Below are 27,893 nucleotides of genomic sequence, written 5' to 3' on the forward strand. Positions count from 1 at the left end.
TTGCACTTAAAAGAGAAAGGAAGAAGAGAGATTGTTGTTATTAAAGGTTTAAAGCTGCCCTGAGGACACTCCATTACTGTTCAGAGCTGTTGCTCGGGATTTAAAACCGATTAGGGCAGTCAGGATCACAATTTCAGTATAAGATAAACTAGAATTATATCAGGAGTTTTCAGAAAAGTGCAAGTTTAGCGTATCATGTAAAACATGAGCAATGGTGCATAAAATTTTGGAAACTGAAACATTTCATAGTGCTTTTTTTTTCATTGGCAGAAACTGCCACATGTTTTGTTTTTACAATACTCTTCTGTGCTGTATTCCTTCTCAATATCATATGAAATGTTTAAACTTTAACACCTCTTTACTTTTAACTCTAGCTGCTCTATGCTCCCTGTGTGTGTGCCATACTCTGCCTTCCCTATACTCCCTGTGTGTGTGCCATACTCTGCCTGCCCTATGCTCCCTGTGTGTGACATTCTCTGCCTGCCCTATGGTCCCTGTGTGTGCCATACTCTGCCTTCCCTATGCTCCCTGTGTGTGTGCCATACTCTGCCTGCCCTATGCTCCCTGTGTGTGACATTCTCTGCCTGCCCTATGCTCCCTGTGTGTGACATTCTCTGCCTGCCCTATGCTCCCTGTGTGTGCCATACTCTGCCTGCCCTATGCTCCCTGTGTGAGTCATACTCTGCCTGCCCTATGCTCCCTGTGTGCGCCAGGCCTGACCATCCTCAGATCAAAACTGATTGTGTATTATGATTTGCTAATGCTTTTCAACAAATTAAAGGGGTAGTCCACCTTTATGTTAACTAATTTTGTTATAAAATGTCCTATTCTTAGAAGCTTTTCAGTTGATCTAAGGGGCAGATTCACTAAGGGTCGAATTTCGAAGTAAAAAATACTTCGAAATTCGACCCTCGAATTGAAATCCTTCGACTTCGAATATCGAAGTCGAAGGATTTAGCGCTAAACGTTCGTTCGATCGATCGAAGGATTTTTCGTTCGATCGAACGATTAAATCCTTCGAATCGAACGATTCCAAGGATTTTAATCCAACGATCGAAGGAAAATCCTTCGATCAAAAAAAGGTTAGCAAACCTATGGGGACCTTCCCCATAGGCTAACATTGACTTCGGTAGGTTTTATCTGCCGAAGTAGGGGGTCAAAGTTTTTTTTAAAGGGAAAGTACTTCGACTATCGAATGGTCGAATAGTCGAACGATTTTTCGTTCGAAACGTTCGAATCGAAGTCGAAGGTCGTAGTCGAAGGTCGAAGTAGCCCATTCGATGGTCGAAGTACCCAAAAAATACTTCAAAATTCGAAGTATTTTTCATTCGAATCCTTCACTCGAGCTTAGTGAATCGGCCCCTTAGTGTTTTATTTATTCATTTATTTTTTTATAGTTTCCTAATTATTTGCCTTTCTCCAAAAATAAAAATGTATTCTAAGATAAATGTGGTATGTCTGCAGAGAATTAAAGTGTTTATAGTAAATCATGAAAGATCAGAAAGACATTGAGATGACTCGGCTTGCTGCACATATTGAGGTATGTTTGACTTGGAAAAGCACTTTGATAAGCCGCTTAAGGGACTGTACCCATGTTTTCACAACAATCCATTCAGTGGTGTAACCAGATGTTACTGGGCCACAGCAAATTCAAGTAAGGGCTCCAAATCATTGCTAGGTTGATCACTTCATACCAAGACATATTGAGATTGCTCATTTATTAGGGCTTTACTAGGCCCTCTACATTCTGGCACCCTACCTCCTGTGACTGCAGGGTCTGCTTTAGTTATTCCCCTGGATCAATTGGTTTGCTCTATGATGCATCTCTAGTGGGTCGTGGCACTTCACAATAAAGAATTAAAGAATTTATGTTGTTTGACCTATGGTACGTATACCTAGGGCAGATGTATCAAAATTCAGCCATCGAATTGAAATACTTTGACTTCGAATATCGAAGTTGGCGTTTTTTTTTCAGCGAATTTGGGTAACCTGCGGTCGAAGTAAAATCGTTTGAACGATTAAATCCTTCGAAACGAATGATTCAAAGGATTTCAGCGATGGATCGAATGATTTTACTTCGACTTCCAAAAACTTGCTCTAGAAGGTCCCCATAGGCTAACATAGCACTTTGGCAGGTTTAATTTGGCAAAGTATTGAAATCTAAGTGTTTTTAAAGAGACAGTACTTCGATTATCGAATGATTTTACTTCGAATCGAATTTGAAGTCATAGTATCCTATTCGATGGTCGAAGTATCCAAAAAATTACTTTGAATTTCGAATTTTTTAACTTCGAAATCCCCTCGAATTCACTTCGACCCATGATAAATCTGCCCCCTAAACATACTAGAATACCAAAAACAAAGTAAGCTACTAGCACCATGTAGATAAACTGATTGATGGGCAGAAGTTTTCCTATTAGGGGAAATGACCCATCAATGAATGGATAATCGCTAAATAGGCAAATTTATTTTGTTAATATGAACTAGTACTATGATTTGCATAGTTACAATGGCAGTGGTAATATACACTTATCTTACTGACCTGTTTTGATAGCTAAATGTTAAATGTTTTTCTTTGCTGCAATTTTTAAAATCAGTATCATAATTATACTTTAACTCAACACATTTTATTAAAAATGAAAAAGATTGGTTTGCTGACTCAGGTTTGTGTTCAGATATATTTTTATTGTATGAGTTTGCTACATATATGTACATGTAGAGGTTTCTGAAATTATCCCTGAGATTATAAATTCAGCAGGATGCATTTCATATAAGAGAACATATATTTGTCTGCCTTTTGGAAACCAACTACATATATCTCTAACAACTCATGGAGGGTGTGACTGTGACTAAGGTGTAGTTGTACCCCTCTGACCCCCCCCCCCCACTGTTTGTTTGTCTATATAATAAATGGTACACATTCTTGAAGTTTGGAGGTAGCATTTACTGGTCACCTGTTCAAAAGCAAGTATCTTATTGGTTGCTATGTGTCGGGCTAGGACCCAAAGTACCCACAAGATAAATGCATTGGTCAATTAATAGAATTTAGTATTAGGAAAAAGTCTAGACAAATTGCCTGCCAAATCAACTGCTCTGCAGGGAAAGATCATACTTTCAAAAGACACCTTACTTCCTTGCACTTCACTTCAAGCAGCTTTGTTTGTTTCCATTAAAAGCAGCCGGCGACTGTGTAGAGATTTGTATCCGCAGACCCAGTGCAGTCTGCATATTCTGATTATTAATCAGTCTTGCTGTATCGGCTTCTATGGCAGATATTATTTGACTTGTGCTGTTTTGATCATTTATGACAATCCCTAAGCTTAACCTCCCAACTGAAGCCCAGACCACACTGAGCATGTGCGTAGTCTTGGTCTTGCAAAGATGTTTAACAAAATTACAAGATGACAGCCCCCTGCGGCCATCTTTGAAAACATAAATCATTTGTTTGATTAGGCTTCTGGTGCAGTAGGTTCATGTTTATGTTTAGTATACAAAATACAGCAGTTCTAGCATTATTCTATTTTATACTTTAGTTCCCCTTTAAGAATCCTACATGCAAGCTACTATTCCAATGCCTGTCACAAATAGTACCATTTATCTATGTTTGGTAATCTTTAAACACTGGTAATGTTATTGCACTGACTAACAGCCAGCATGATACAACACAGACAGTTCCTGGCTAGCTGCTTTCATTCCCTGTGCTGCTAGGGTTTGCGCATCTTCCATCCACAGCCAACGTGTGTTCACTCTTGAAATCCTAGCAGTGTCTGTTATAAATCAAGTAAGGATCCTGAGTTCTTGAAGTGGCCCATCACTTTCTCAGCAGACTGTTGACCATGCTTCTGAGCTAAACCAACAACTGGAAGAGAGAAGCCAAGAAGCGGAGAGATACTTGGGAGAGCTGAGCGAAGCAGAAGCTCTGAGAGCTGAGACTGAGAAGAAAAAAGAAGAGCTTAAGACCAAAACACAGGCAGCAGTGAAACATTGGAAGCTGAAATTCAAAAAGTTAGAAAGGGAGTTAGAGAAACAAGAAGAAACAATTAACCAAATAACAGAAAGCAGTATGCAGGTCAACCCATTTTCTTGCTAGATTTTTGTCACTGTATTCCTTATGTATTTGTTTGTACAGATAAGATCAATTTCATTTGTACATCATTGAAGATGTTGAAGTGTCAAATTATACTCCCAGGGACATAATGGATGAATGTAATGCTTATTTGGCATTGCTAAAGACAATAATCCTTGCTTTCAGGGAGCTGGCTGAGGTTCTGGAGAAGTATGCTCAGCAAGAGGAAGAGTTGCATCTACGGGATGTGCACCTAAGTGAGGCGCGGGAGCAGAATCTAGAACTAGAGAGAGATTTACAAGAGTCACAAGAAACAGCTGGCAGACTTCAGGGTAAATAGGCATATTTGATTCTTATTTCTCTATACAAGAGGCTGTCATTTTGTTCAGGATTTGATAAGTGCAAGAAGGGAGCTAAAGCAAATACTTGACTGGGCTTTATGAGTTAGTGCCACATACTGACTATATGTGGCTTGCAACATTGTTTCTGTAGTCAGAGAAAGGTGGTGCAGAGAATGAACAGCCAGACGCATACTGCTTTAATTTGCAATTATAATTACAAATATCTTTAAAAACGTTAATAAATGTATATTGGTAGGTAATTTGTTTCATACTCAAGGTTACCTTTCTTACAATATAATGATTATATTAGCTTATCTGATATGCTGGGCCAGTGTTCTTGTTAGCAGAAAACTGTACCAGCCAGGGGTTCTCCTGTTTGAGCACCTTGTGATCTTCTTACGTTGCCCTGAGCCATCGCATGCGCAGTAGAGTAAAAAGCACCTGATGCAATAAAGAAAGAAGCTGAGAAGATTAAGACACACCGCTATGTAGAAGCAGCATGTGCAAATTTAGTGTAGCTTTGCAGTTTTGTTCGTTTACAGTAGAAAGACATTTTTACCCATTTTATATTTGGCAGAGCATGTACTTTGTATTTTTATGTTTTTTCGTACGAGTACACTAAGGGGGTTATTTATCAAAATCCGATTTTATTTCAACATTTTCTGTTACAAACTCAGATCAAATCCGCTCAGGGTTTTTACGCTTATTTATTATTACATTTTCCCGAAAATTTGCTTTGCGGGAAAAAAACAGATTTTAGCAATTTTTTTTGATTTCCACCGGAAAAATTCAGATTTCTTATGCTTTTTTTTGCCTGATAACTCCAAAAATGTTGGGGTATTGTACGAAACCCAGCGCACATTAAAAAATCATTGGGACATCTCCTATTGACTTATATGTAACCTCAACAGGTCTGAGATGCCGGATTTTCTAATTCAGACTTTTCCATCCTCTGAGTTTAATAAATTCTGAAAAATGTGTGATTTTTTAAAAGTCAGATTTTATAAAAAAAAATTACGAATTTTATGGGATTTTTGCATTCAGAGTTTAGTAAATAACCCCTATAAAACAGGCATTCGTGTTTTCACATATTTACTGCTTTTGCAGAATGTGTACTTTTAAAATATATATGGTTTTACGGGGTAAAAGTACTGTTAAAGGATTATTTTTCTTAGCAATCTGAAAAATATGAAATTAAATGAATGTCTGGCGCAGAGGGCAAATTAAATTCTACTGATACATAAAGGGTTAATGAGTAGCTGTAAGCTCTTTATAAATAGTTATATAATATATACCAAAGGAATTACTGTATATGAGGTGAAGGGAACCAGTTCTAAACTGTTGTTGCTGATATTGAGGGGGAGTTGTACTGACCACATTCTTTTAAATTCTTCTAAGTAGTGTTAAGCCCTTTTCTATGAATAATATAAGCCTCACAATTTCCTTTATATTTCTTACTCAATAACTTTGAAAGGTTTAGTTAACATATTTAACCGCTAGTTGGTGATCTGACCTCTGGGCGATGATGTCCCATCTGTTTCTCCTTTATGTAAGACATTATATTTATTGCAGCTGCAGTGGTTGCAATTGTTTTCAGTCAAATTGGAAAAACACAGAGACCTGCAGCAGCAAATGTGGGAGGACTATGAGAAGTTACAGGAAGCTCTTCTGTCCTCTGATCAGACGCAGAAGAAGAAGAAGGAGAAGGAGATAATGTTAGAACAGCAGGAGGCAGTGAAGAATATTAGTGAAGAGAGAGTAGAACTGAGTAACCAGCTGGCAAATGAAGTTAAGGCTTCTAAAGACCTACAGAAAAATTTGTGTGAAGCCCAGAAACAAGCAGAATTTGCACGGGAAGAACTTACTCTTGCAGGAAAGCAGTTAAAGATGGAGAGGGAAATGTCCTTACAAACTCTTTTTCTTCTCTTAACAACAAAAATTACAATACATTTTTCATCTAGACTGGGTGGAAACTTTTCACAAAAAAATAAAAAAACACTTGGCTAAGCTACATAAATACTCTACCATCAACAACCAAACTGCTAACTACACAAACTTTCCAACACACCACTTGGTATGAAACAGAATTACTAAGAGGGACCAACCTTGACTACAACAACGAACTACAATGGAACCCCCCAGGAGTCATTACCTCAATCGACTGCTCAAAAGTCCTTTACTGTAACTATAAAACACTAGTACTGTAGCTCACTTCACCGCCTACATGAAGTAAACCGATAAAGTTGTTTTTATTTCAAAAGATAGAGGTATACCTGAACTGTCTTGATGGTCACTTTGGTAAGATCTAGAGATGTTAATCACCAACGTAGTCAAAACTTGATTAGTACTTGACATTTGTTTTGTTTATTTTATTTTATTTCATTTGTTATATATGATTTCATTTGTATAGCATGAGAAAATAAAAACATTTTGGAAAAAAAAAAAAAGATGGAGAGGGGAAGTTCACCAAAAGGAACTGACAGATCTCCGTTCTGTAGCTCAGAGTGCAAAAGGCAAGCATGAGCGAAGTCTTCAGGAAATACTTACACATTTTAGGCAGGAAAGAGGAGAGCTGGAGAATCACATTCTCACTTTAAAGGTATCGAATAGAGACAGATATGCTCCTGAGTGTTGTTTGATAAGGTGCATATGCATGCTATGGTTTGTCTGCTGTCTTTTTAAGAGATTGGCCCATTTTATTATTTGGGGGATGGAGGGACAGCAGTGTGTGTATAAGAGTGTTTGTGTCTTCAGTTCACTCGTTTTAGCATGCAAGTGTGTAGGTGACTCTGTATGTTGATACCAGATTATGATCTTGTCTCCTTGTTACAGGTAGAACTGGTGGAGAGCAAATCGCTGATAAAGTCTAAACGGCAGCGCATAGAGAGAATGAAAGTAGAATGTGACAAGCTAGCGGAAGAGGTTTCCCAAACCATTGAGAAGAATGCTTCACGTCTCTCAAAATATCAGCTGGCTATGCAGGATGTAGAGGAGAACGTGAGTCACATGTTATGGTTTGGACTGGTTATAAGAGAAAATGGAATAGTGAAAGCAACACTTTCCCCAGGACAATGACATATTTGTTAATTGCAGAATCATTTATAGTGCTACCTTACCCACACTGAAGTTACTCCTCTAGTTAAAAATATTTGAAAGTGAAAAGAATACATTATATATTATAATGCAAAAAGGAAAGGTTGTGGGAGCACTCCATGGCTTAATAAAAATGTACTAAAATACAATGTAAGGGCTACTGATCTGCCCAAATTAACTACAGACAAAGAAGAAAAATTGATCAATACACATTCCCTGGTCCCCTGTCATATCAGTAATCTATGCAGATGCATGTATTTACAAAGACAGGGGTTTTTTAGTTACAAAATTATGATCATAAGATTGATAAGCCACCATACCACGTCAAGGTAAAACCCATATGGCAGTCCCTAACTATTTACCTCTGATCATAATTTCAAATGCTAAAGCCTCCCGGCATAAGAGCATTACCTGAAATAAAAGGTCTCCCGACCTGGGCATTGGTTTTCATGATCACCTTGGCGTGGTATGGTGGCTTATCAATCTTATGATCATAATTTTGTACCTAAAAAAACCCTGTCTTTGTAAATACATGCATCTGCATAGATTACTGATATGACAGGGGACCAGGGAATGTGAATTGATCAATTTTTCTTCTTTTTCTCTATTATATATTATAAGTTGCATTTAGAAAACAGAATTAAAACCTCTCTAGCATCAAGAATCATATAGAAGAAATTATGTATATAACCTATTTATCACTGTGTTTAAATTAATCTGTAATTATTCATTGAAAATAACATGTTATATTTAGCTTCAAGGCTTTGCAAATAGGCCCCTTAATAAAGAGTAATGGAATTAATGTGTTATATATTTTTACAGTGTGCTAAAGTTATTTAGCAAGGTTGTCTCTTATTTGTATACTTCTTAAAAAGGCCACTAGGAGGCACTTGAATATTAGAAAAAGATTAACTTATTCAAAATCCAGGTTTCTTCTCTCTGCCTTACTAGTACTTGTAAGGAAGATGGCTATACAACACTTTTAATTTGAAACAATACTTCCTTTGTCGAATCTTCATTTTTTATATATAGAGATTTTAAATAATAGATGTAAAAAAACTCTCCCTTTTATTCTGTCAGAGCAGTCATTTACCAGCAAATTATTTGCTTTCTAACTTGATTAGCCATTGACAGTGGATTTGTTGTTGTCCAAATGTTTTTTTACCTGTTAGTCTGTCTTTCCATATACCCTTTAATCTAATTCTGTTCATTTGTTTTCTAACTAAATACAGAGAAGGCTTAGCCTTAAAAAACAAAATAGACCCTGATATTCCAACTACACAAAGGGTCATGGTGCCCAAACTGGTCGCTGAAGATATTCCACTACTGTTCAGTCTTTTGTCTGATGTTTTCCCTGGAGTTCAGTACCATCGTGGAGAAATGACTGCACTGAGAGAGGAGCTCAAAAAAGTTTGCCATGAAATGTATCTAACATATGGGGACGGAGAAGAGGTTGGAGGCATGTGGGTTGAAAAGGTAATATCTTTATAATGGATTTGTGAAGCCCCATTTACCATTTTTACCACTGGCAAAAACCTGTATATAATAAGTAAATTGTAAGTAATAAGTTAATGTTTATTTTTAATTTTTTAGGTTCTTCAGCTTTATCAAAGTTAAATCCTTCGACTTCGAACATCGATATCGAAGGATTTAGCGTAATTCGTTCGATCAAACGATCGAACAAATAATTGTTTGATCAAACGATTAAATCCTTCGAATCGAACGATTCGAAGGATTTTAATCAATCGATCGAACGATTTTCCTTCGATCCAAAAAAGCTAGGAACGCTTATGGGGACCTTCCCCATAGGCTAACATTGGTGCTCAATAGGTTTTAGGTGGCGAAGTAGGTGGTCGAAGTTTTTTTTTAAAGAGACAGTACTTCAACTATTGAATGGTCGAATAGTCGAACGATTTTAGTTCGATTCGAAGTCGAAGTCGTAGTCGAAGGTCGAAGTAGCCAAAAAAATACTTCGAAATTCAAAGTATTTTTTATTCTAATCCTTCACTCGAGCTAAGTAAATGTGCCCCAAAGTGTAAGGATCAGACACAGAGTTGAAGCAATCACATGGGAGCCTGTATGGTGGGGAGCCCAGTGTGTACCCATAAATAGCAGAACCGAGTCTTAGTCATGATGAAGTAATACCAGATTTAATGAAAATAACAAAACAGGTGCTTAATACAAATATAAAGAAATATACTAGCCAGTGACAAAATGAATCGGCAGGCATAAACAGAGTATAGTAAACAAGCCAAGGTTGAATCCGGCGGCAGGCAAACAAAGTCCAGTAATCAAACAGAGGGTCGGGTCAGGCAACAGTAAAACCAATAAGAAAGGCTAGGAGGGGACAGGAGCACATGAACAAGGCTGAAAAACAAGGAACAAGGAAGGGTCTCAGGAACAGGAATCAGCATGGCCGGATTAGGGCTAGGAAGAAAATGACCAAGCAAGGAGCAAAGGTCAGGGGCAGGTTTATAAAGGTTCTATACAAGAGTAGGAGGACTGGTCAGGAACAGCCATTAGAGCCTCCAGGTGGCTCAACTCGAAAGTGAACAGTCCCATGAACACACAACCCAGAGTTCGAATCCCTGTGGATCCTGACACAAAAGCTTAAACTGCCCCAAACAGGCCCAATTTAGGCAACAGTGTCCCTGTGGCATTTGATAGAGGGCCTGCCACAGTTCCCACGAGATGCAATATAGACAAACAGCAGCAACACAGAAATACAAATCAAAGCTGCATGAAGATCCCATTAGTCACATGACACTTTAATTCCTTACCACAGTGCAAAATTGTATTGTTCTACATCTCTATAACCTAGACCAGACACAGGCTTAACAGCATGAACACAGCAGGCTCTGCTAATTCTTCTTTTATGTGTCACCTCCTTTGCTTCAGTATGTGAGCAGGAAACTCCCGCGCTACCTTCTTGGTATTTTTCTATTTGAAATTGCACTTGGGCAGTTTCAGAGCAGGGATATATTTTAAATGATGGAAAGCTAACACGTATTGTACATTGTAAGGTATAAGGGCTGTAGCACTAACCATCTTGTCTGTGACTTGACAGAAGGACTATACCCACAAGATTAGATTCTGCAGAAACAGGATTTTGTGATTGTGTAATTTATTGCACTGCTGCATGTTGGACTGATTCACATATAAACTTTAAATTGGGTGCAAAGTGTAATTTTTAAGCAGTACAATTCCTATAGTTTTAGAAATGTTTCCGGCCCTTGCCTGTAATTGGAGTGATACCAACATTTGAAATGCCAATAAAACCCAGAGAGCAACCACTTTCTAATACATTTTGCCTCATATGATACTTCTGTTGAAAGGAAAAGGAAATAAAGTCTAGAGAACTTAGGAATGGAAAATTGGAAGAGGTTAACCAGAAGCTAACAGAGCGACTAAATTCTCTAGAAATGGAGCAGGAAAGTATTCTGAATGCCATAGAGGCAGAACTCAACACAGCTTGCCATCTTCTGTCTAAAGACTCCATATATAAATTCAGAGTAAGTTCTTCATCTTGCCAATCTTGTTCGTTAATTGTGTAGCCAGAGCCATATAGTAGTATGACGTAGTATTTAATATATCTCTAGTATAGCTAATAAACATTTATTTTGCAATTGCAGGCAATATCCATCATCTCTCTCCTAAGGAATGATTCTCACTACAGGCTGGCAGAGACTAAGGTGAGCACTCACATGTATCAGTCTTCCTGAAAATATTCCAGGCCGTGGGACTTGGACCCTTATAGGTACACATTCTGCTGTGATTGTTTGTGTGATATTTGTTTGAATGGTTAGTGTCTTTGTATTCATAAAGCAGATAAGGGCAAGATGGGAGATCCCGAGTTTCCAGAATTTCCCAGCTGTTTGCTGATCTGGCCACACAGAAAGAAGCAGCTGCATAGGCTATTCCAACCACTCCCTCCCATTGTTCCAAATATGTTTCTTTTATTTTTTTTGCATGAGACTTGTGCAGTTTGCTTGTTTGGGACACCAATGACCTTTCTTAAAATGCAGATATAATACCATCCTTCCTACTCTCCTAATACACAAGACTCTACATTTATTCTCAGATACATAAGGATACACATCTCTTCTTGTATTGTACAAACATTAGAACAACTTCCTTCCTGCTAAGTAAAATCTATAGCTCAATTGACCTTGCACTTCTTAGTATATATAGATACAGTATACAGTAGGATGACTTTTGCTCCACCCTCCACCAAATAGATACTTAATAAAAGTATACAAAAAAGAAGGGGAACTGATCAATGTACATTCCCTGGTCCTGTCTCATAAGTAATCTAGTATCTATGCAAAGTGCATACATTTTTGCTCTCTTTATAACACTATTTTTTCTACTCAACAATATACAGTAATATCTGATAGACCTTTGTTTCTCATTGATATCAGATATGCATGCATGAAATCAAGAAATCTTCCAAATTATTTAGTCAGATTTTACATTACAGTATAATATTTTCTACCTTTTAGTGCTGTTGCATGACAAGATTTTGATTGCACATCATCAGCACATTAGCCTTGGTACTTAATGTAGACAACAATGTTTTTGCCTCACTGATCCCACCAATATTCAGACTTGAACCTTATTCCCCCCCATAAATGAATAGACAGGGACATGTTTGCCTCTTCAATCTCATTGTAGACTCTCATAACACCTACTAATACTTCTTTAGCTAAATGTTGTCACTCATTGTCCTTTTCCTCATTATACTCAGATATTAGAAAACTTGCCTATCAACTCTTTTCATATTGTCTGTCAAGTCTCTCTAAGCTGCGGGTTCGGGGCGTTTACAGGGACTTCGAGCAGTGAGTAACCTGAAATCGAATGCCCATGAAAGCAATTATTTAAGTGAAATGTCCAGGGCATTTGCACCCAAAAATAGGGTGAGCGGTTAGATCAGGGGTGCCCAAAAGATAGATCGGGATCTACCAGTAGACCTTTAGTTGGTGATGAGTAGATCTCAAGACACTATCAACAAACAGCTTGTCTAAATCACCCTCCTGTTTTATGCTTTTTATTCAGATATTTATTATGTAAAGGCTACATAAGAAATAGATGTTTAAATATAACAATGTACATTTTCGCATAAATCAATATTTAAGTAATGTTTTCCATGGAACAGAATGTTATTAATGCATTTATGGAAGTAGATCATAATGGGACACCATCACTAAAAGTAGACCTCACATTAGTAAAGTGTGGGCACTCCTGGGTTAGATTAATAAATTAATTTAAATTGCTTCACTGAAAGAGAAGGCGAGGAGTTTGAGCATATCCAATCCATTTGTTGCGAGCATACTGTATCTACTCTTTTAGAATACATTTGTTTGCATTCAGTTCTTGTCTCCTGTTGAACAAATATCTGCTGTATTTGATGTACAATGATTAAAGCTGGCCATGCAAGGTTTGTGGATCACCCATGTATAAAAGTCTAATCTGTGGATGCAGTTTTGCACCATATGTTTCAGTGCATGGCATATCAAAAGATTAGCAGAAAGTAGTCACAGATTTTTTGCACTTCCTGTTGTTCCAATAGTTTGGGCTTGAGCTATAGCCTGTGGGCTCAACAGTCTTATAACTACATGTATCAGCCCCTTCTCCGCCACCCTGCGGTAAAGGCCGCATGATAAGTGTCCCTGTCTTTGCCCAAGTTTGCCTGTTACAGGTCACGTACAACACTGCTTCTCCTAATGTACTAACATCATAACAGTTTACTTTGTAGCTCTGTCTAATATAGAGACATCAGGAGAATTGCCTTTCATCTCCTCCTTAGTTAGAGATAATTGCATACCTATTTCTCCTCTTCTCCTGATGTTCAGATATATTTATTTTTGTCTCTCCAGTCCCCATAATGTGCACACATAGTACTTGCCATCTGTGTCGTATTTATGCACTGATATCACTTTAATTGGAAGGACTGTGTCACAATAAAGAAAGGTGCAATGTATATATATATTTATTTTTTAATTTCCCTCTAATTCTAGTTTCTAACAGGACTTCTGCTCTGACATTAATTTTGGATGGAGAGCTGTCTCTGTCAGTCATATTTACAGCTACACACAGTCTATAGAAGAATTGCACCGCCACCAACTCCGCATAACCAACAGTATTAAAAATGGTTCTCCATGTTCTGGAACTTTAAGCTGTGTAGTATCTGTAAATAACAGGGACTTTGTAGGGGATGCATATTCTATCATTATTTGTCATACTTACCCTATTACTTATAGGAATATGTCAGTATTACTTTAATACACTTTACCCTCAACTTCTACTTCTCTTTCATTCATTTCTTACGCTCAACTTAATGAAGTAAATCTATTGTTCTTTTTGTAAATGGGTTATCTTGTTACATGCACGCTAGTTATCTTCAACAAATGCAGCCATGCTATTTGTTCCCTTGTTGCTGAGTGGTTTTTCATAAGCATTAAAAGGAGTTACAGGGACTTTCCTTTCTTACCAAATAACATGCTGTACAGTAGAAAACACCAACTGTATTAACTTTGCCGAGCCCTTCTCCCTTAGGGTTTGGCACACAAGAAGATTTGTAGCCGTTTGTCACCCTAGCAATTTATCATTGTTAAGGCTATGAGACACGGGGATGTTTGTCACTAGCGATAAATCTGCGCTACAGTGGACGATGAATCTCCCAAGAATGCTTTCCCACCAGCAATAATGTAATTCAGTGGTGGGAAAGCATATGCATTGCTTCCTTTTTTCCCAAAGTCGCTCAAAGTTTCTTTGTGAAACAACTTCAGAAAATCAAACTGACTAGTTTGTTTTCCCACTGGCAATTTACGTTATTGTCATATGGAAAGGTATTTTCAGGAGATAAGTCCCCATTCATGGAGAATCCCTCACCTTTAAATAAGAATGGAAATGGCACAGTCACATCTTGTCCTGTCAAGTGGCATATGTGTATCACTCGGGTATGTACAGCACTACATGCTTTTCATGAGAGCAGAGTATCCCAAAACCCAGAGCAAACCCCAAGGTTCTTGGCTCACCCTTCTGCCTATAGTATCCGCCTTTGGCTACTCAGATGCCGCCAGGACTTAACGTGAGAGAACCAAGGGGGAAGCTCTGGGCAGGCAAGGGAACTGTAACATATACAGAAAGGACGGGGAACAAGGAGTGTGGTCAAGGGACAGGCTGGGTCAATACCAAACAGACAATACGTTACCGAATCAGGAAGCAGAATCATAGTTGAAGTCAAAGGCCAGGATCATACCAAACAGATTTGCAGTACAGTAATGAGATCCAATAGAATAGTCAAAGAGCAGGCAGAAGTCGGTACAGGCAGCAGAACAGCAAGGGTCAAGGTCAGGCATTGGTCAATAAAGAGGATTAGACAGTAGAACGCACCCAGGAACTATGGAACATAGACCTATATTTGGCAATGAGTCCAAGCAGAGTAGGGGTTTATAGCCTGTCAAATGGTTTAAACAAATCACATATGCAGGTCCGTCCATGCTCATTTGTACACGCACATCCTTGTTTGAGATGCAACGTGGTCGGCCTGGTTACCTGGGGTGCCCAGTAGGCATTGCCCGGCACTGTTTACCACTGACCTTCTCTCTACCTCCGGTAGAAAAGAGAGTAAGGAGAAAGTTTCTTTTTGCAAAACTACCACGTCTGGAGAAAAAGCACATTCCTAATTTCTATTCCTTTCATGGCTAGAGGCCATTTGTACAGATGTGTGAGTTTGGCTTGTCATTGATCAGACACACCTGCGGCAAGTTAGTGCATTTTTGCTGGAACACTCTGACGTGCCTATTTGAGCTTGTCTGGGAGGAGGGGCAGAGAGGTGCTACTGACTAGTGTCGTTAGAATAGATGATGACTCCAGTGATGTCATCATGAGATTTAGCACTGAAAATCTTGTGAGATTTCAGAAGGGAAAGATTAAGAGCCGATCTGAGTGCCAAACACAGTTAGTGAATAGGTGTGACTGAGATTTACCCAAATGGCTGTCTGTGCTGATGATCAGGGCCAAGAGACAAAGCAGCTCTTTCACACCTCTATGAGTTTCAGATACCACCTACCTAATAGTTCAATGGAACCATTGTGATTGGATATTGGTGACTGTTTCCTTAAGCAGGCCTGGATTTGTGGAAAGGCCACCAAGGCCCGGGCCTAGGGCGGCAGGATTTTAGGAGGTGGCATGCTGACCAACCACACCCACATTGGTTAAAAAACACTCGGGATGTGTTTAAGAGCTTGAGGCTCTGTGCCAGCAGATCACAGAACAAAAGCAGAAGCTAGGGGAGGATGACTAAGAAAAGAAGGGTAAGTAGTGTAGGTTTCTTCCAGAAATGCCTGTCATGCCAGTAGATGACCAGTGCATACAGAAGCCTATTTATCATACTGTGTAGAATGTGGAGAAACAATGTAAAGAGCTGTGTAAAATAAATGGCAAATCACTGCTTTTAACACAGTTATTTCACCCTACTTCAAACCTTGTGTAATCTTTTAAAGCCATGAAGGAAAAATTCAAGTCACTCTGTTATTCTCTGTTATTTTGTCGTCTTCTTCTTCTTCCTCTTTCCAGCTTTCAAATTGGGGTCACTGACCCCACTAAAAACAAATGCTCTGTAAGGCTACACATTTATTGTTATTGCTACTTTTCATTGCTCATCTTTCTATTCAGACCCTCCCCTATTAATTTTCCATATTCTCATTCAAAGCAATGCATAGTTGTTAGAGTCATTTGAACTCTAGCAACCAGTTTGCTGACATTGCAAACTGGAGAGCTGCACAAAAAAAGCTAAATAAGTCAAAAACCACAAACAATGAAAAATTAAATCCAATTGCAAATTGTCTCAGAATATCACTCTCTAAGTCATACTAAAAGTCAACTCAAAGGTGAACAATCCCTTTAAAAAAAATGCAAAAAACTGATATGGATAATCGGGGTGTTTTTTCATTTTCAAGTGGCTGCTTCCTTTTAAGTTGGATCGTTACACAAAGGTGCACAATAGCATAAAATATAGAGCTGTGGTGTCTGGCTATGTGTGGTGTATTTGGTCACTATTTATGTACACAGTATATATAGTAAATAGACCTCACAATGTACAAGGGTTGATGTTCATTTACAGAGCTTTTTTTTCCTCCAAATATTGGATCATTTTAGTTTAGCATGTCAGAGTAGCAGACTGCTGGTTTCTTTCTGTTTATTTTTCAGACCAGCAACTAGCCAGTTTTACTTTTACAACCATGTAGACTAAAGCCTAATTCATTTTGGAGAAAGGCTAATTTTGAAACCATTTGGCACAATCCTATTTTTAAAAGAATGTTAAGGCAATGCTGAAGCTGAATTCAGGGTTTAAAAAAACGCTACACATCTACCCATCTCAGGGAGCCAGTTATCAATATTTTATACACAGCATGCTCAACTGAAAGGGAGAATGTCATTCTTAACTGGGCTATACATCTTAATAGTCAGTCATAGTTTGTTTTGAGCAGCAGAATGTAGGGAGTTACTACTAATTAGTAGAAGACAAAAATGCACTCAATTTATATGCTTGAAATCTATATCCTACACCTGTATCCCTCCACTCTTCAATAGTGGTCCAATACCTTCAGGGTGATACCCCTCCACTCTTGCCGATTAGGCCGACAAATCCTGGCCTGAAGCCCTGGTGCTCTTCCTACCTAGACTTAAACCATTAGTTCCCTAACTAACGGAGTGTCTGTTGGAATCAAATTCCTCTTACTCCTCATAGTACACTGTGCACAGAGCCATGTTGAATGTAGCAATACCCCAATCTGGTAATTCACAAAAGGGCAAATTCACTAAGCGCCGAAAATGCGCTAGCGACGACTTCGCCGCACTTCGCCACACTTCTGCAGGCGTAGTTTCTTCAGGGCAGATCCAAAGTTGCGCACAGGTTACCGAACGCTTGCGATAATACAATAATCAGTCCAAAGTTACGCTAGCGATGCCTAATTAGCATACGGCGTGCAGTTACAGTACAATGGACGTATATGCTGCAGCAACTACTTTACACTACACAAGGCCAGGGAACCTTAAGAGGTCTTACATTGCCCTACACATGTGCCCACTGTATAGTTAAGTTGCCAAATGTAAAGGGGAAGGAGGGAACCCCAAAAAAATTTCCGATCTTTTTCAACCTATCACCCAGTAAAAAGTAAAAAATGGAACTCCTATCTACTCTACTGCACTTCGCCTGGTCTGAGCTGGCGAAGTCAAGTCTGGCGCAAGAGGTAATGTACAGTAAAATCTGCAAGTTAATGAATTAGCGTAGTTACGTACCTTCACCAGAGTGCAACTTCGCCTGGCGTTAGGGTGTGAAGTAGGACTAGAGTAAGTCTACTTTGCTAACGAATTTACGCCAGCACCCGTTAAAAAATCGGCGACGTGGAAAATTTACGTATCGCTGGCGAATTTTCGCTAGTGTTAGCCACTTCGCCCTTTAGTAAATTTGCCCCATAGAGTGCACAAACCACAGTCCTCTACTTGCATACTACAGATGCATATGCAAGTTAGTGAATTAGCGTAGTTACGTACCTTCACCAGAGTGCAACTTCGCCTGGCGTTAGGGTGTGAAGTGCACAAACCACAGTCCTCTACTTGCATACTACAGGTGCATATGCAGGACAAAAATGCACTCAATTTATATACATCAAATCTATTTTTCAAAAACAGAGAAAGCCTAGAACACTTTTCCATTAAATAAACTATTATGTTGTACAGTATTTGAGGTTTTTTTTTGTAAGTAAACTGTTTAAAATGTATTGCTTGTTACACCTTTTATATTAAACTCCTCAAACCAAAATAGTACTGGCTAAACCATTATCACTTGTGTCATGTCTCTAAACAATTCATTCTAGGGGGTCGTAACCCTAAGGAATTTTTAAGGGTTTAAAAACATTACAATGTAACCAGGGGTCAGGCTGACCCATATTTGCGTTGCTCTTGATTTGGGCTCTTTTTCTCTCCACAGTGAATGCTGCCAGATGCTAGAGTCATGGCAGTCAGCAACAGACAGATGTTTCCAGTTCGTACATACAACACCACAGAGGAGTTTTGTATATTGAAAAGAATGATTAAGAGGTAAAGTATCATAGAAAACACAAAAATGAGATGGAAAATCGCCCATTGATTCAGTTGGCCAAATCCATTTGTTATACCAGTGATCTCACACACTGACTAATGCTCCCCTGAAGGTTAAGTTACCCTATTTAGATGAAAGGTTTATAATAAATTAATTTACATCATATTTAAATGTTGCAGTTACGTATTTCTATTAATCTGAGTGGGGGCAAACATGACATAGTGAAATGGTAATATTCAGTAGCCAAAATATTATGAAACATGGTGGAATGCATTTTTGACTTTAACATGGTATATTCCCTGAATACCGTATATCTGAGATGTGATTGGCCTTGTTTTGCTTAAAAGTAAAGACACAACTTCTAAATCCATAATACTGACATTATTGTGTTTCCACTAATTAAAATATCGTACACTGGGACATCTATTTATGGGAGTGCAGAATTCTTTTTTTTCCTTTGTCTCACACTTAAACAAAAATGGGATTTTCCTTTTTTAAAAAAACATAACTACTCTCTGATTGTAAGAATAGTAAAGGTCTTGGGATATATCCTTGTTGTTCACCTACTGCATAATTCTAGCAAAGGAGGCAGCCCGCACAGCAATCAAGTCTGGTTTTAAAGGATAAGTAAACTTTAAAAATAAGTGAATGTAAAATTGATGAGACTGCTATTCTAAAGGTCCCCATAGATGCAAAGATTGTTCGTTGGTGAACGACCAATTTCAGTGCAGTCCGACCAATCCGTCAAATCATCGTTAGTGGGAATCGAACAATCGTACATCTTACGATTTTTTAGTCCGGCATCTGTCACAAAATTGATTGGCCAGGTTAAAAAAATTGTATCAGTCCCTGTGCAATCTATCTATGTTTGCAGGGCCCGCAGGCAGCTACCCTTCAGTTTTGCTGCCAATATCGCCTGAAATGGTCTTTTTAGTTGATGGAAAAATCATACATGTAGACAATCATTTCGAGATAATCGTGATCTCACGATAACGATTGGATCTTTTAAAAATCTTTACATCTAAGGCCAGCTTAAGCACTTTTGTCATTTATATTCATTATTTATTTTGTCTTTATTCCAAGATATTAAGGGATACATGTACTGTTAATATGAATGTATTTTGTTACAACAGCGCCACCTGCTGGTCAGTTTCTGACCACCAAGTAGTGAAGGAAGTTGTCAGGAGAAATAAAGAGACTGCTATGATGTTCTTCTGCTTAGGAAAGATTTAAGAAAGGTTTCTATTTTTTTCCTAACCAGAAGAACATCAGAGCAGCCTTTTTCTTTCTACTTATTTCTTTCAACTTCCTTGACTACTTGGTGGTCAGAATGGTGGGAAAAATGACCAGCAGGTGGCACTGTTGTAACAAAATTCATTCATATTAACAGAACATGTATCCTTTAATTTCTTGGAATAAAAACATAATGAATAATGAATGTAAATGACAAAAGTGCTTAGAATATCACCCTCGTTAATTTTACATTCACTTATTTTTAAGGTTTACTTATCCTTTAAGACACAAGTATGATCTAGTGAAACAAGTCTTCTAGCAAATGAAATTGGTTTGTCCCACAGTAATGTATAGCTGATATCATCTGAAATTAGTTTTGAATTGTACTAAAAGGAGCCATAATGGGGGTTTCCTATATATACTGAACTGATACTATAAACTGTATTACAGTGCAGGTGATTCTTTTTTTATACCTATAGGCTAGCGTTAGAGCAAAAATGGACAACTGCTTTCTGGCCATGAAATGTTGAAATGTATTTGTTTAGTTGTTTAAACTGAAAAATGGAGTACAGTATTAAAGAAAGAACTGATTTAGGGAGGGTTGGTAACTATAGTAAAGCTTATAGGATGTTTACTTGTATTGTACAGATTGCTACTATGTCAATTAAAGAAAATTGTGCCCCCTTTATTCTCTTGCTTTTCTACTTGATTCCTACATGTAAGGAGGTCTTCCTGCTTTGGGGAGACAGTGTCTTTGGGTACCAACCGCTCCGTAACCCTGAGTTAAGTTCCCCATAGACGCGACGATTCTTCTTGCCGAACGACCGATTTTAGCGAAGTCCGACCAATTATTCGAAATTATTGTGCGGTTAGTGGAATCCGAACGATCACACATCTTACGATTTTTCGGCCGACATCTGTCAGGAAATTGATCGGCCAGGTCAAAAAATCTTTGTCAGTCCCAATGCAATCTATCTATGTTTGCAGAGCCAAGCAGGCAGCTCCCCTTTGTTTTCCTGGCAAATTGGTCTTTTAGTTGATGGTCAATTCGTACGATTGTACGATCGTTCCGAGAAAATCGCGGTCTCACGATGAGAATCGGATCTTTTAAAAATCTCAACATCTATGGCCAGCTTTACATACCGATACTCATCAAATAAAAACTGCATCAGGATTCAACTGCAGACTTTTTATTACATGGGTCATGCCAGAGGCTTTACATACATAGCACACGTTTCATACAATGTACTTTCCTTTTGAACACATAAACCAGTTTATCTGGGGTAGGCAGACACTTTTCCTGTTCCTTTAGAACTTGGCTCCCACCTAACCATCTAGTGGTCCAGTATATCCTACACCCTTATCCCTTCACTCTCCAATAGTGGTCTGATACCTTCAGGGTGATACCCCTCCACTCTTCCCAATTAGGCCTTTGTATACAAATCCTGGCCCAAAGCCCTGGTGCTCTTCTTATCTAGCCTTAAGCTTCCACTGGTTCCCCAACTAACGGAGTGTCCATTGGAATCTAATTCCTCTTGCTCCTTGCCAGGACCACACCTGCCCTTGTTACACACCCTCACTAACTTGCGCACCTAGTGCTCGCTCACTTAGGACCTTTATTAGAAGCGTTTCAGGCATCAACGTTCACAATGCTGCCCCCAGGCTTACCTTAAGATCTCCGACAGGAGGTCCGGTGAGGGGCGCATTGCTAGCGCAGAGTGTGAAATATCGCTCTCTGCGCCAGAAAAGCAGAATTTCCGGTTTAATAACCGGAAATTCGGCTCTTAAAGTTACCAGGAGCGTCTTTTTGCCGCCCCAGGTAACTTCCGGGGAGCTGCCACCTGAGGCAAGGTACTCACCTTGCCTCATGGCAGAAACACCCGTGACTAGCATGACTTATTTTCCTATTCTAATGCCATCGGGTTCTCTCACTTACCCTGACAGTTGATTTTTTTCCGGCCACGCTCTCCTATCAAGTCTCTAAACTTGGGCAGTGCACCTCATTTTATACCCCCTGTCCTAATGGTTATTCACACAAATTACAACCAGCACACTTAAACACATATACATTTCAAATACATTTTGTCAAACAGGCATTTTACAAACATCCCTGCAAACAACGCTCTTCTCCACCACCATGAACCATTTATATTTTCTAACCAAAATAATAAAAACCTGACCTGTTAATTCCAGAACAACATTCCTATTCTTTACATGGCCTTGGTAGTATTTTATTCCTGCATCTAAATGTTATTCACAAAGTACACAGTGAGCCAAAGAGACCAACTTCACCAACCCTTTTTTTTTATCTCTACCTTTATTCCTTTTACTCTCGAGCTTCTGTTAATTTTTTTTAGAAAATATAAATGAAATAATATGCAATACAATGAAATAAAATCATAACAATGTTGTTTTGACATTCTCTGGTCACCATGTTATTAGATTCAGATTAACTCATATTTGTCAAATTTGTCTTTTGAGATGTAGGTGATTTTTTCATTGGTCTGTTAGTTTTAGAGGCAATCACTTAATGGGTGAGACCACGCATGAATACCGGCAAACTCGCTGCCTCCACTGATCATTATTACATTCAGATTTTTTTGATGGTATCCTTTGATCATGTATTTTTCTCCACCACTGTATTCCGTTGGACTGGTTCCGCGTGCGTCCTCTTCTGTTCAGAGCCGGTTCTCCTATGGCTCGCCTGACGTCATCACGCATTGGTGCAAAATTCAAAAGTATTTAAACGGATTTCAGTACTGAACACATTGCCCGTTGTTAGGTTCAATTTAGTTTGTTCCCGGTGCTATTTCTATGTGAATCCTGTTGATCTTCTGGTTATTGACCCTTGCCTTGCCTGACTGTTCTGAACTCTGTATCCTGACCCTTGCCTGGTTGTTTATTCTGAACTCTCCAATCCTGATTCCGGCCTGTCTGACTATTCTTAACTCTGCTTGTGCTGGCCCAGCCTGTCCGTCCACGCTGCATTGCCTGGTCTGTCTTCCAAGCTGTGTTGTCTTCCATCCAGTATCCTTGGTGAAACGATCGTGCCCCTTTGCTCATCCAGAACCTTTAGCTTTGCTTCTCTCTTAGTAAGAACTGATGGCATCCAATTAGCCGAGGGCTCCTCCCGACATGAAAGACGGCTGTTAAAGGCAGAAGCAAGAGCCGAGATTATGGGAACTGCCGAACGTGACACACCCACTGCAACAGGTGAATTCATGCCCAATAATTTCCAATAGGCATTTTCAGGCCACTAACAGGAAAGTTCCATTATGCTCAATGGGAAGCAGCAAAGGCAGTATCTGGCATTTTTCCTTTGGCAGAAATACACCATGTAACATTAGCCTAAGTAACTTTATTGAAGACAGAGAGAGAAAAGCTAATGGAAGATCAACTTTCAGCTCTTGATAACCATAGGGAAAACAAAACTATACAGGCCCGTCAATATCTCTGACTAATGTGAGCTTGTTTTTTAGGGAATGCAAATGTGTCTTTTTTTTTTCTTTTTTTACCTTTCCCTAATTCAGGCACATGTCCTTTGAGGGAAAAATTACCCCAATTCAGCTGGACTCATGTAAAACAAAAAGGTGCATAAACATGATCTAAACTTTGAGTTCATTGTCTCTACTGTTTAATTTTGTCTTTTTTTAAACGACTGTAATGCCGGAATTTCACATGCACAGACCCATTCTATCAAATAATATTTTTTCTTTTTAAATTGCTGAAATGTAATGCAGCAAATGTGGGTGTTCACACAATATCTCCCTCAAATGAGAAGGGTTGAACGTGCCCAATCAGCCATTGCTGTGACTTTTCATCAGCCGGTAGCAAAGGCTCAGATCATAACATGGTGGTATCTTACAGCAGGAGGCCCAGGTCTCACAGCCCTGCTAATTGCGTTTTGTTTCCAGTACACTAGGTTTCTGTAAATACCATTTTCAATCGTTTTACACCTCATGAGCTTTGAGTTGCTTGCTATGTTCATATTGCTCTGCTGCTCTTCTCCTCTGGCAAAGTGCAGACTTACTGTTACTACCCCCTGAAAGGAAAGCTCTTGTTCATGTATTAATGAAGTTTCAACTTGCTTTTTTGTACTTGTATAAATGCATACATTTTATTAAATAAAGTTTATACACAGCCTTTGAGAAACTACCAACAGCATGGTTCACAATAAGGTCTATCAGATCCCAAGGCACAGAAATCTAGTTCAATCATAATTTCATACCTCATCAATGTAATTATGCTATACCCCGATGCTCATTTTATGACATATAGGAATATGTGGTTCTTTTGTGAATTCATATTTCTAGATTCAAATTGAAATATTCATTGATCCATTGTTTTATAACAAATGTCTCAATGGGCTTGGACTCATTCTTCTGAGGAGGGACAGGGAAACACATTAAAAGAAGGTTCCGAACTGCAAAGATGTTGAACTAAAGCTCCAATCACCAAAGCAGATGATAGCAGTGGTATTTGGTATTTGGAGAATTGTAGGATAGACATACAAAACTAGATAGAGATTGCAGAAGATGACTCCCATTAGGCTAGGGGGGGCAGACAGGGGCTGAAATCAGCATGCTGAAATCTGCAGATTTCAGGCCCTGACCACTAGCAGGATCCTCTTCTCTATTCGTGTTTGGAAGCCTTGTGTTGGCCCCAATAGGTGATCAGCTTGAAAAAGGAACTAAAATGTTCTGAAAGCTTGCTAGGATTATATTAGTTAGCCAATAAAGGTATCACCTTTATACCACTTTGTTATTTTTAATTTCAAAAGGGTTGCCCTGCAACTCCAATATGAACAAACTTGTCAGATTTTGGCTCAAAATGCACAATCTTGTTTTTCTTCAGGGCCTGAAATTGGCCTGTGAATTTTCACAGGCTGATTTTGGCCCCGGCAAGCCCTAGACAGAAAATGTTAGAATAACATACCTCCTAACTGTCCCGTTTTTGGAGAAACAGTCCCTCTTTTGACGGCTCAACCCCTCATTTGTACTGGGAAGTCCAGTTTGTCTCTGCACTGTACAGCTAGAAAAAGAAACAAAGTTTCTAACTTAATTGGCTTTTGGCAGAGAGCCCAGAACAGCCACAGATAAGATACTTTTGTTACAATTCAAATGTATCTAGATAAGCAAATAAGTAATTGCAACAATATAAGATAACAGCTCCCTTGAGAATCCTCAATTTGTACAATTTTCAGACCGTTAGTGGAGAGTCCCGACATTTATCGTCCCATGGAGATCTGTCATTTGGTCGATTGGACAGGTTAAAAGATTTCTGTCGGCTGCCGGTAATATCTCTGCATGTATTGCCGATCATACGATTTTCAGAAGGAGACTGTCACCAGCTTTTGTCGGACATAACTTTTGTATGATTGCTGTCAGGGAGCTGATCTGTTCTTACTTACAATTTCCCCGTACTGCCTTCCCCTTGCCTTCCACCTGCTAAAATAAAAAAACATCTGCGGCAATGCACTCGCGGCACTTCGATTTCCAAAGTTGCCCGAAGTTGCCTCAAAAGGAAACTTCGGCGACTTCGGAAATTGAAGCGCCGCGAGTGCCATTCCTGCAGGTGTTTTTTCATTTTAGCAGGCGGAAGGCAAGGGAAATGTAGTTCGGGGAGATTGACGCCCTGAAGAAGAGGCGATTAGTCGCCAGGCGACTAAATCTCCCCAAATCTGCCCTTGTGCTTAAACCCTAAAGGGCAATTCACCTTCATTAGCAAAACTGTAATAACTGGAAAAAAAACACTGAAATATGCTCAAACTTTTATAACCTGCAAAATTTTGTAAAATGAACATGGTAATTAGGGGGTGTAGCTACAAAAATGCACGTGGTCAAAATAATTTTGCCACGCTACACGCGCCAACTTTTTTGTCCCACTTTTTATTTCTAAAATGTTAGGCGATATGGAATAAGACCTGAAACATCTTTTAAAAAGTCATTTTATAGAAGAAAAGAATGTTTTTTCATAAGTTTTGCATAGACAGTGGGAAATGTGTTCTAGAGTGACCAGCTGTAATTATGATTAGCTTAATGAAATATACATGAATGTACATGTACCTAGTTACAAAGTTGAGGGCCCCTGCTTTTGGATTTTGTGCCATTTTTTGTTACTGTACATAAACTGTTCTTAATATGCTCCTTTCCCATCATCTGGGATTGAATATATCATTATTTTCCTGGTCCAATTGGTAAAAACTGTGCATGATGCCCATGTTATTTATCTAGAACAAGTTGTAATAACTTTAGGAGAAATTAAGCCACGTTCCACTGACGTGTAAAAGACTATATGCAGAGTGGAAACCCCTCTTTACATGATAAATAATACTTATATAGTTTACTTTTGGTTTCAGAAAACTTAAACCTGTTACAGCCTAAATATGGTACTGAATTGCATATAGTACCTTCTTGGAGCTACGGCACCGCTGATTGTTTTTGAGAGATAATCGCCTGACCAGCATATGCACGAGCAGGGTCCAGACAATTACCATACAATCCAGCAGAGGGTTATTTCCTATTGTTTTTCTGATCGCTTACACACTGACCTGAAATCAACAGGTGTCAAATGGCTGGCAATCACCCTGTGGCCATTGGCCTTAGCTTTCAGTTTGCAGACTGGTCTTTGTTTTTTGGAAGCTGCTCTGTTTTGTTGCTTTGCTGCTGCAGTTATACTCTCTAGTCAATAGAGGAAGCTCTTGTTCTATGTTGATGCCCTAATTGGCAATAATTCCTATTCAGCAATGTTGTAGTGTAAAAACTCAACTGTGCTGACCAAGCTTGCCCCTGCTGTGTGAGTCTCCATCATATATTAATTTACCTATTACCCTGTCTAAAAATTAGGGCTTTGTACTGTAAATGTTCATTTCCTCAGAACTGTATCTTCTACTTCATATATTTTATTCCTCCGAAATAGGATTTCATACTTAGCTCTGTTAATTCTCATAATAAAATATTTATTTTTTAATAACTTATTGAAAATAAGCAAGATACATAATGGCCTTTTAGAAAAAAAGCAAGATACTATTTTTAATATAAAGTCAACAGTTTGATAGCTGACTTTCCTGTGTAATGTTGAAAGATATTATCCCAGAAGCAAATGAAGGTAGAATTATAACTGGCTTGGAATGGCTTATAATTGCTCCTACAGTGAATTAATTGTGGTTGAAAAAAAGACACAAGTTCATCAAGATCAATCCCTCCAGGTGACCCCAGTTTGTGTGTGTTTGTGTACAACCATTTTTGTTGCTTGAAATGAGGGTTCTGTTCCTGAAGCCTATAGGGATGGACTCTGGTTCTTCTACTTTTTATGTTGTAAAAGATCCACAACTATCTGTCTATAATGGGGTTTCCGGATAATGGATCTTTTTATGGTTTGGATTTCCATACCTTAAGTGTATTAGAAAATCATTTAGACATAAAATAAACCCAATATGCTGGTTTTGCTTCCAATAAGGATTAATTATATCTTAGTTCGGATCAAGCACAGGGTACAGTTTCATTTTTATAGAGAAAAGGGATATAATTTCTAAAACTTTGGAAAATTTAAATAAAATAGAGTCAGCCTTTCCATTATTCTGAGCTTCTGTATAATGGGTTTCTGGCTAATGGATCCCATACCTATATATATATATATATATATATATATATATATATATATATATATATATATATATATATATATATATATATATATATATATATAAAATACTGCTGTTGCACGCACTCCTGCAAAAATCACTATTTATTGATCATATAGCATTAAAATACATCAACGTTTCGGTCTAGGACCTTTCTCAAGATGTAAACCCATAGTGCGTGCAACAGCAGTATTTTCTACATTTTCCAATTGAGCACAGCACCCGCTACAACCGATGTCTAATTAAGCAAAGGAGAGCGTGTGCGGACCTCATTGAATATTTATATATATATATATATATATATATATATATATATATAGATATAGATATAGATATATAGATAGATAGATATAGATATATAGATAGATAGATATATACAGACTGGAAACTAAACTAGGATCTTGGGCTACT

At 38.5% G+C, this 27,893-nt stretch overlaps 1 pseudogene; it reads left to right on the top strand.

Annotated features, from left to right (window-relative positions):
• The first annotated feature begins 1,489 nt into the window (after positions 1-1,489).
• Positions 1,490-27,893, top strand: part of LOC108700488 — a 93,493-nt pseudogene continuing 67,089 nt past the window's right edge.

Source organism: Xenopus laevis, chromosome 8S (assembly GCF_017654675.1).
Source record: "Xenopus laevis strain J_2021 chromosome 8S, Xenopus_laevis_v10.1, whole genome shotgun sequence".
In the NCBI taxonomy this organism is placed as follows: domain Eukaryota; kingdom Metazoa; phylum Chordata; class Amphibia; order Anura; family Pipidae; genus Xenopus; species Xenopus laevis.